This window comes from Macrobrachium rosenbergii, chromosome 54 (assembly GCF_040412425.1).
Source record: "Macrobrachium rosenbergii isolate ZJJX-2024 chromosome 54, ASM4041242v1, whole genome shotgun sequence".
In the NCBI taxonomy this organism is placed as follows: domain Eukaryota; kingdom Metazoa; phylum Arthropoda; class Malacostraca; order Decapoda; family Palaemonidae; genus Macrobrachium; species Macrobrachium rosenbergii.
The window spans coordinates 58,454,068-58,464,067 of NC_089794.1; positions in this window are offsets into that span (position 1 = coordinate 58,454,068).

Sequence of the window (10,000 nt, forward strand, 5' to 3'; positions counted from 1 at the left end):
ATTTATCACATCACCGTGATTCATATACAATCAGAAAGCTACAAACGTCCTTTAATATCCAGTTCAGTCTACCTCCGGAAGTAATATATTTTCATATATGTTACCGAAGGGAATTTTTTAGTTGATAATAAGTCCACCGTCCCGTGGGTCGAACCAGCGACGGACGAGGAATCAGGACTACAGTGACACACTAACCAGTCGGCCACAAGAGAGGGGGTATAAGTGAATACCATCTCCCATCAACCCACCTGTCGAACTCAGGTGTTTTTAGTTTGGAGACGATATCCACCCACCTCTGCCATGTTGACCGTGTAGTGCGTTTGTCGCACGTAGCCATATTATGACTATTTATCACATCACCGTGATTCATATACAATATATATATACACACACACACACACACACACACAAACATACACACACATGAGGGCCGGGGCTGAGGCTCGAAGTATACATCATGAAGGAAGTAATAGGGAAAAGCATCCGCATCCTTTAACAGTTGATTTTCAATGCCGACGTTTTACAAGGCATGGAAATTTAATTTGCGGACATTAATAACTCAAATGAATTTATGGTGATATGCAATGGCAACAGCTCTATCTGAAGTAAAAACATTTAAAACAAAACCCCTCATTCAAAGACAAGCCCGTTATAAATAAAAGTAGTTCACTAAAATCTTAAAACAACCTACCTGTATGAAAAAAAAGAGTAAGACTAATGTAAATGAATAAAAACAGAGTGAGGAAAACCAGTTGCCCAAACTGGGCTATAAACAATTTTACAGGAGACGATTGAGTATTTCATGACGGTACAGTCTTTTTGATAATTATAAGTTCTAAGATGATTAAGCCGTTGTTCTTTTAAATGTTTTTTCTTGATAAAGAGCGGTTGCCACTGCATGTCACCATAAATTAATTTGAGTTATTAATGTTTGCAAATTATATTCTATAGCCTTGAAAATGCGGCTTGGAATTCATTGCGAAACATCGGCATTGAAAATAACCTGTTAAAGGACGAAGATGCTTTTGCCTACTACTTCCTCGATGATGTATATAACGCACACACATCATTTTATATATATATATATATATATATATATATATATATATATATATATATATATATATATATATATATATATATATATATATATATATATATATATATATATATATATATATATATATATATATATATATATATATATATATATATATATATATATATATATATATATATATATATATATATATATATATATATATATATATATATATATATATATATATATATATATATATATATATATATATATATATATATATATATATATATATATATATATATATAATTATATATATATATATATATATATATATATATATATATATATATATATATATATATATATATATATATATATATATATATATATATATATATATATATATATATATATATATATATATATATATATATATATATATATATATATATATATATATATATATATATATATATATATATATATATATATATATATATATATATATATATATATATATATATATATATATATATATATATATATATATATATATATATATATATATATATATATATATATATATATATATATATATATATATATATATATATATATATATATATATATATATACATATATATATATATATATATATATATATATATATATATATATATATATATATATATATATATATATATATATATATATATATATATATATATATATATATATATATATATATATATATATATATATATATATATATATATATATATATATATATATATATATATATATATATATATATATATATATATATATATATATATATATATATATATATACATATATATATATAATATATGTGTTTATATATTATATATATATATATATATATATATATATATATATATATATATATATATACATACATATGAGAGAGAGAGAGAGAGAGAGAGAGAGAGAGAGAGAGAGAGAGATAGAGATATATAGATAGAGAGAGAGAGAGAGAGAAATATACAGGGAGAGTTTCGAAATTAGAGGCCCCTCTACAGCATAAACTAAAATTGATATTGACAAAAACAAAAGTAATTCAGAACAAGTATTTATTTAAGTTTCTTTCTGACTATTTAATATTTTGTGTAGCCTCCCTCTGCCTGTACCACAGCCTGCATTCTTGAGGGGTATGATTTCAGCAAATCGCAAAAAAGCTGTGACTCAAACTTCATTTTCCTGAGCACTTTGGTCACCTCTCTTCGCAGGTTATCAAGGCTTGGTATACCATCATAGTTCACTGTGTCCTCTTCAACACGATCCTTTAAGATACTACCAATGTTTTCACGCACATTAAGGTCAGGGGAGCTACCTGGAAATTCACTTGACGAGAAGAAATCAATACCACTGTTTCGAAGCAGCTCCTGTGTCTGAAGAGCCTTGAAACATGGTGCTTTATCATGCAAAAATGTGACTTCTTCAACAGATAACACATTATCAGAATCTTAGAGGAAAGGAAATACTCCACCAGTAAGCACAGTTTCTCTGAAGTATTCGCCATTCCATGACTGGTCTTTTTCTTTGATGATCCACATTAACCATTCGGCTGTGAAACAGAGAAAAATTCCCAAATATTCAGGAAATTTCACAACTTGGCGATAGCGCAGGTCATCACTGACATCATCCAACTTTGCAGCCCAAATGATGTCATTTTTTTATGATTTGTCTTCCTGACTGTGTAAATGAAGAATTCATCTGATGCGGCAACATGGAGGAAGTCGGCTTCATCTCAGTCTTTAAGAAATGAACCACAAAACCATGCACAGTCTTCTCTCTGTTGCTGAGTGATGTTGGGCTTGCTGATAACATGAAATGGCTTGATACCAGATTTTATCAACTCAAGATATACAGCACCATAACTTCTCTTCTTCCCCTTTTTGTTTCTAGTTCAAACGTCAATTTATGTAAAGACTTTCTTGGTCTACCCACTGCCTCAGCTATGATGTCTTTTGCCTCCTGAGAAAGAACTTCAGGTCTTCCAAGATTCTCACTCTTTTCGCGATGACAGTCATGTGAATTTTTATTCCAGTTTCTTTTAACAAAGGATTCATGTCTTTTAATTTATTTAGCTAACCAGGAATGTGAAATGAAGGATGCCCCAGCATCCCTGGCCTCTCTAAAGGTTATAGCCCGGATTCGGTCAATCCAGCAGATTACCTCCAAGTTGTTAGCCATGGCTGTATCTAACTAAAAAATTCCCCTTCGGTAACATATATGAAAATATATTATTTCCGAGGTAGAGCGAATTGGATATTAAAGGACGTTTGTAGCTTACTGATTGTATATGAATCACAGTGATGTGATAAAAAGTCATAATATGGCTGCGTGCTTCAAACACGCCACACAGTTAGCATGGCAGAGGAGGGTGGATATCGTCTCTAAATACAAACACCTGAGTTCGATGGGCAATTTGTATATGGGAGACGATATCCACTTATACCTCACTTGCTGGCCGCGTGGGTTAAATGCGACCACTGTAGTCCCGAGTTCTTGTCCATCGTTGGTTCGAGTCCACGGGACGACGAACTTATTATCTACTAAAAAGTTCCCCTTCGGTAACATATATGAAAATATATTATTTCCGAGGTAGAGCGAATTGGATATTAAAGGACGTCTGTAGCTTACTGATTGTATATGAATCACGGTGATGTGATAAAAAGTCATAATATGGCTGCTTGCGACAAACGCACTACACGGTTAGCATGGCAGAGGTGGGTGGATACCGTCTCTAAATACAAACACCTGAGTTCGACGGGCGATTTGTATATGGGAGACGATATCCACATATACCTCACTTGCTGGCCACGTGGGTTAAATGCGTCCACTGTAGTCCTGAGTTCTTGTCCTTCGCAGGTTCGAGCCCAGGAGACGACGAACTTATTATCAACTAAAAAATTCCCCTTCGGTAACAAATATGAAAATATATTAATTCCGAGGTAGAGCGAATTGGATATTAAAGGACGTTTGTAGCTTACTGATTGTATATGAATCATGGTGATGTGATAAAAAGTCATAATATGGCTGCGTGCGACAAACGCACTACATGGTTAGCATGGCAGAGGTAGGTGGATATCGTCTCTAAATACAAACACCTGAGTTCGACGGGCGATTTGTATATGGGAGACGATATCCACTTATACCTCACTTGCTGGCCGCGTGGGTTAAATGCGTCCACTGTAGTCCTGAGTTCTTGTCCTTCGCTGGTTTGAGTCCACGGTATGAGGAACTTATTATCAAGTAAAAAATTCCCTTTCGGTAACATATATGAAAATATATAATTTCTGAGGTAGAGTGAATTGGATACTAAAGGACGTTTGTAGCTTACTGATTGTGTATGAATCACGGTGATGTGATAAAAAGTCATAATATGGCTGCGTGCGACAAACGCACTGCACGGTTAGCATGGCAGGTGTAGTTGGATATCGTCTCTAAATACAAACACCTGACTTCGACGGGCGATTTGTATATGGGAGACGATATCCACTTATACCTCACTTGCTGGCCACGTGGGTTAAATGCGTCCACTGTAGTCCTAAGTTCTTGTCCTTCGCTGGTTCGAGGCCACGGGACGACGAACTTATTATCAACTAAAAAATTCCCCTTCGGTAACATATATGAAAATATATTATTTCCGAGGTAGAGCGAATTGGATGTTAAAGGGCGTTTGTAGTTTACTGATTATATATATATATATATATATTATATGACTCACGTCGGGATCGAACCCAGGTCTCTCATATATGGATATATATATATATTATCCACTGGGCCACACAAGTCTAAAAGAAGTTGGAACCTGAGAGCAACTGCACCCAAGAATTACCTGGGCAAGCTAACTGCTTGCATACCAGCGATTTTCCCCAACTTCCCTTACTCAGCAATGACCCAATAGACAACATTTCATTTGAATTATCCCTTCTGAGTGAATAAGATAGAAATCATCAACACACAATCACGTGTGGAACAGAAATAAATTTCTGACTCACGTCGGGATCGAACCCAGGTCTCTCAGGTGGAAAGCAAGGGCGTTATCCACTGGGCTCACTCAGAAGGGATAATTCGAATGAAATGTTGTCTATTGGGTCATTGCTGAGTCGGGAATTTGGGGAAAACTCGCTGGTATGCAAGCAGTTAGCTTGCCCAGGTAATTCCTGGTGCAGTTGCTCGGGTTCCAACTTCTTTTAGACTTGTGTGGCGCAGTGGATAACGCCCTTGCTTTCCACCTGAGAGACCTGGGTTCGATCCCGACGTGAGTCAGAAATTTATTTCTGTTCCACACGTGATTGTGTGTTGATGATTTCTATCTTATTCACTCAGAAGGGATAATTCGAATGAAATGTTGTCTATTGGGTCATTGTTGAGTCGGGAAGTTGGGGAAAAACTTCGCTGGTATGCAAGCAGTTAGCTTGCCCAGGTAATTCCTTGGGTGCACTTGCTCTCAGGTTCCAACTTTTTAGACTTGTGTGGCCCAGTGGATAACGCCCTTGCTTTCCACCTGAGAGACCTGGGTTCGATCCCGACGTGAGTCAGAAATTTATTTCTGTTCCACACGTGATTGTGTGATGATTTTCTATATATATATATATATATATATATATATATATATATATATATATATATATATATATATATATATATATATATATATATATATATATATATATATATATATATATATATATATATATATATATATATATATATATATATATATATATATATATATATATATATATATATATATATATATATATATATATATATATATATATATATATATATATATATATATATATATATATATATATATATATATATATATATATATATATATATATATATATATATATATATATATATATATATATATATATATATATATATATATATATATATATATATATATATATATATATATATATATATATATATATATATATATATATATATATATATATATATATATATATATATATATATATATATATATATATATATATATATATATATATATATATATATATATGTATATAAAAATGCTACACTATGCACACAGTACCATAAAATAAAAGAAACTACCAAAACATAGCAGTCAAAAAAATTTACTTCTTAAATTGAGCTGAAGTGCACAAGTAAAATAAATCCTTCAGAAGTAATTATTCAAATACACACAAAAAAAATCTTATGTGAAATTGGGCATCATATGATAAAAAAAAATCCATCACAATGAGCCCACAAATTTGCATATAATTACTAAAAATATTTATCACCATCTGAGTGAGAAAAATAAGAATTCCATTTCCAAATTATTTACTAAACAAATAATTGTCATAGAGAGAGTAATAATTGTAATTACGCTTACAAAAAAATTAATTCACTAGAGAGAGAGTTTCCTTAATTTTCAATTTGATAAAGAGAGGTTAAATAATCTTTACTTTATTATAAATTAAAAAATTCTTTACTTCTTTACACATTTTAAGAGAGAGAACAGTAAATCTCACTTTCTTGATAACTTATAGGTTGTTATTATTACGGAATTCTTTCATAGTCACCTTCAGAGTTTGTTGAAATACACCCTGCATTATATCTGTTACACTCGTGGCGGTAGTTTGTTAAACACACTCACTGCCTGTTGTTGCTCGACGATGTTCTGGCCCACTGTTTTGTGGTTAATTGCGCTATTTGTTTTGCTTCTCCATTGCGCATTATTACAGTTTATGTTCACTTCTGTTTGACGCTTTATTGCAGGATTTTATTTCTTCATATAAGTTTTGCCTGCCGTCGTAAAATCTAAGTTCGTTTTGTAGATTTTTGTTTCACTGTAACTTAAGTAATTGCACTGATATTTCTGTTAACGTCTGTTTGTTTTGTCTTGCCTTTTGGATCCTATAGCACTGCCACCAACTTTATGTCGTGCACAAGTTTATTTTCATAACTTGTGTTACATACTGATCCCTTCATACCTGCGTTTTTCTTCTAAGTCATCTACGTATTCGTCCACAGCGTCTCTTCCCATAGTCAGCAACTCACGAGTTCATTATTAGGAAGGGATTTATATGAAATGTAATTATATCTCTCAGAAAGGAGTAATGTAGACGAATGGGTAGCTTCTTACTTTAATGATAAAAGTTAATTACATACATAAGTACAATTATGGTTACACTTTTACTATCTTGAAAACCACTCTTGCTAGTTGAAGTTCAGTTTATGTCTGGTTAAGTATCCTGCGGTCAGAGTATGGTTAAGTAGCCCACGGTCAGAGTCTGGTTGGGACCACAGAAGCTAGCGGGAAGAACTGCGTCTTCTTGTATTGGTGACTAGCAACTCTAATGATTCTTCTCCTCTCTTTGTTCTGCTCTGGAACCCCTGGTTCTTCTTAGTATCTTCCATCTCCTCCCTTGAAGTTACCTCATTGGAAGATATTATCTGTAAGACCTCCCCTCGAACAGCTTGATTGGGAGGGACAATTGTGGGTGTTGTTAAAATCTCTCCTTAGAGGATTTGATTGGAAATGACCTTAGAAGGAATTGTTAGTAGCTCCTCCCTAGAATGTTTAATTGGAGAATTGGTGAACTACTTCATTTTGTCCAGCCCCTTTTCATGGAATTTCATGTAAACGCCTCCTATTGAAGGCTGGGTTATAGATATGGCTGGAATGTTAACTCCTGACGAGGTGCTCAGTCAGCTCAGTCGCGAGGGCACGGGCTCAAGATTTTATGATCGGTTTTATGGCCCTGGGTGCGATACACTCACTCACTGTTTTGAGTTCGTGCAAGACCATTTCCTGCTGTGAGCTTACTTGACATTTCTAGCCTCATAATGTATAACAACCGAAGCTTAATTGTTGTTCTCTCTCTCTCTCTCTCTCTCTCTCTCTCTCTCTCTCTCTCTCTCTCTCTTTATTCTTTTTCTTAGGCTTCCCTGTTTAATCTTTCTTTATATCACTACACTAATGTTAAGGGGCCCATAGGTGCTTTGCTGCTGCTGCCATGGCTGCCTGTGTGGTTGGCTGCTGCCTCCTCCATTTTTTGAAGGGAAGAAAGTGCAGGGGCTTCGCACCTCCGAACAGCTCCCTCGAACATCCGGTGGTAATAGCAAAGCCCCGCCCCTCCCTCTTCTGCTGGTGGGACGGCCTTTTCTGCTTGATGGCATTGACGGGCTCCATGGTGGGGTCCTCTGGCAGGAAATAGTTAGCGAAGTGTGCGGGCGTGGTCGCCCCCTTGGCTGCCTTCATGGAATCCGTCAGCTGCTGCACCACCCTGATTAGGTCTTTGACCTCCGGCAGTAGCTGCTGCAGGGAGATCTCCCTCAACGGGCAGATTTCTTTACGCCTGCTGCTGCTGCCAGTCCCATGAAGGAAGAGGAGGTCCTGGAGGGCGTGCCACGCTTCCAAGAGGTTTCCCTCCTGTCGGGGGTCGAGGGCGAGGTCGAGGGCACAGGCAGCTCTCTCGGAGACCAGCAGGGAGCAAGTCTCGATGAGAGTGGATTTTATTTCTTGGAAGGTAGCGGGGCCCAACGTCATCATCAACCAAGGGGTGATCTTTTTGTATATCTCCTCCGGGAGGGCGTTGATGGTGATGTCCGCCTTCAACACCTTGTCCATTAGGCCTGCTACCCTGAACTGCCCCTCGGCCCTGTAGAGCCAGGACGCTTTGTTCTCCCTGGTAAATGGCGGCAGCCTTATGTTAAGAGCCGTCTTTGGTTGGTCCATCAGGGGGGTCATCGTGTGGGGCGCAGGTACCGGTGTGGAGCTGCATGCAGGAGGGGGTTGTGAGAGGGAGGTGTCTGCCTCCAAGAGGTTCGCGGTGATTTGTACGTGGTTGGGAATGTCCTCGTCCATGCTCATTTTGCGCTCTCACTTGGAGCGTGAGGGAATACTCGCTCCAATACACGCTGAGGGAGGAGTGCCGTGTGGGTTCGCTAATGACGCTGGCGACCTGCCGACGAGGGTCAGTAAATGCCGAACGCTTTGTTAGAGCGCCATAGTTAGTCCATTAGGCGTGGGTAAGGTTCATCAGGCCAAGACTTAGTCACCATTTGGGTCCGTTAATGGCCTCCGGGAACCACTCTGGGGGTCACCACTCTAAGAGAGGTGCGAAATAATGAGCAGGGAGACAAGTACTGCTAGTTTATTGATGAAGCGAGCCACTTATAAAGAGGGGTGCGGACGTCTGAGTTCTTTGCAGAGACCTCGGGTACAAAGATTTACAGGTGACCTGAGGTCAAACTAATTCTTTACAAAAACAGGACAGGTTCATACAGAAAACATAGTGATCAATAATGTCTGACACATAACATAAATAACTCATTACTTGTACGTAAAGCATGATTGTTTAGAAAGACAATAAATATACAATTTACAATTATGGTGATAAACATATATTCTGATCGACCCTAGGTCGATGTGAAGGCACCTCAGAAAACGGGATGTTCTCTATAGAGAATGCGTTGACCAGGAAACTTTACACTTTCACCATACCAATCATACCTGGTTCTAAAATTATATCCTCCATTAAAACACCTTTATGTATCCTCTTTCCCTCTCCATTAGGATCACTTCCTCCTTGTAATTGATTATTTCTCCCTATCTCCTCACCAATCCCACTTATTTCCTCATTTTTCTCCATTCCCAATATACTCCCCTCCGTTTTTTCATCACCAGTATGTAAGGGATAAAACCTCCAGTTTTACCAACTGTTATACCTCCCTCACTAGGGTATATAGAAATCCTATTCATCTTACATACTGGATATCTCAGTAAATCCTTGTTTCCCAAGTTAACTCCTCTCACCATCAAAACCGATTCCTATATCTACTAGTTCTCTAGCGAGAAATGAATATCTGCCACTCCTACAACGTCCAGTTGGTGAGCTTGGACATCGCACACCTTATCCT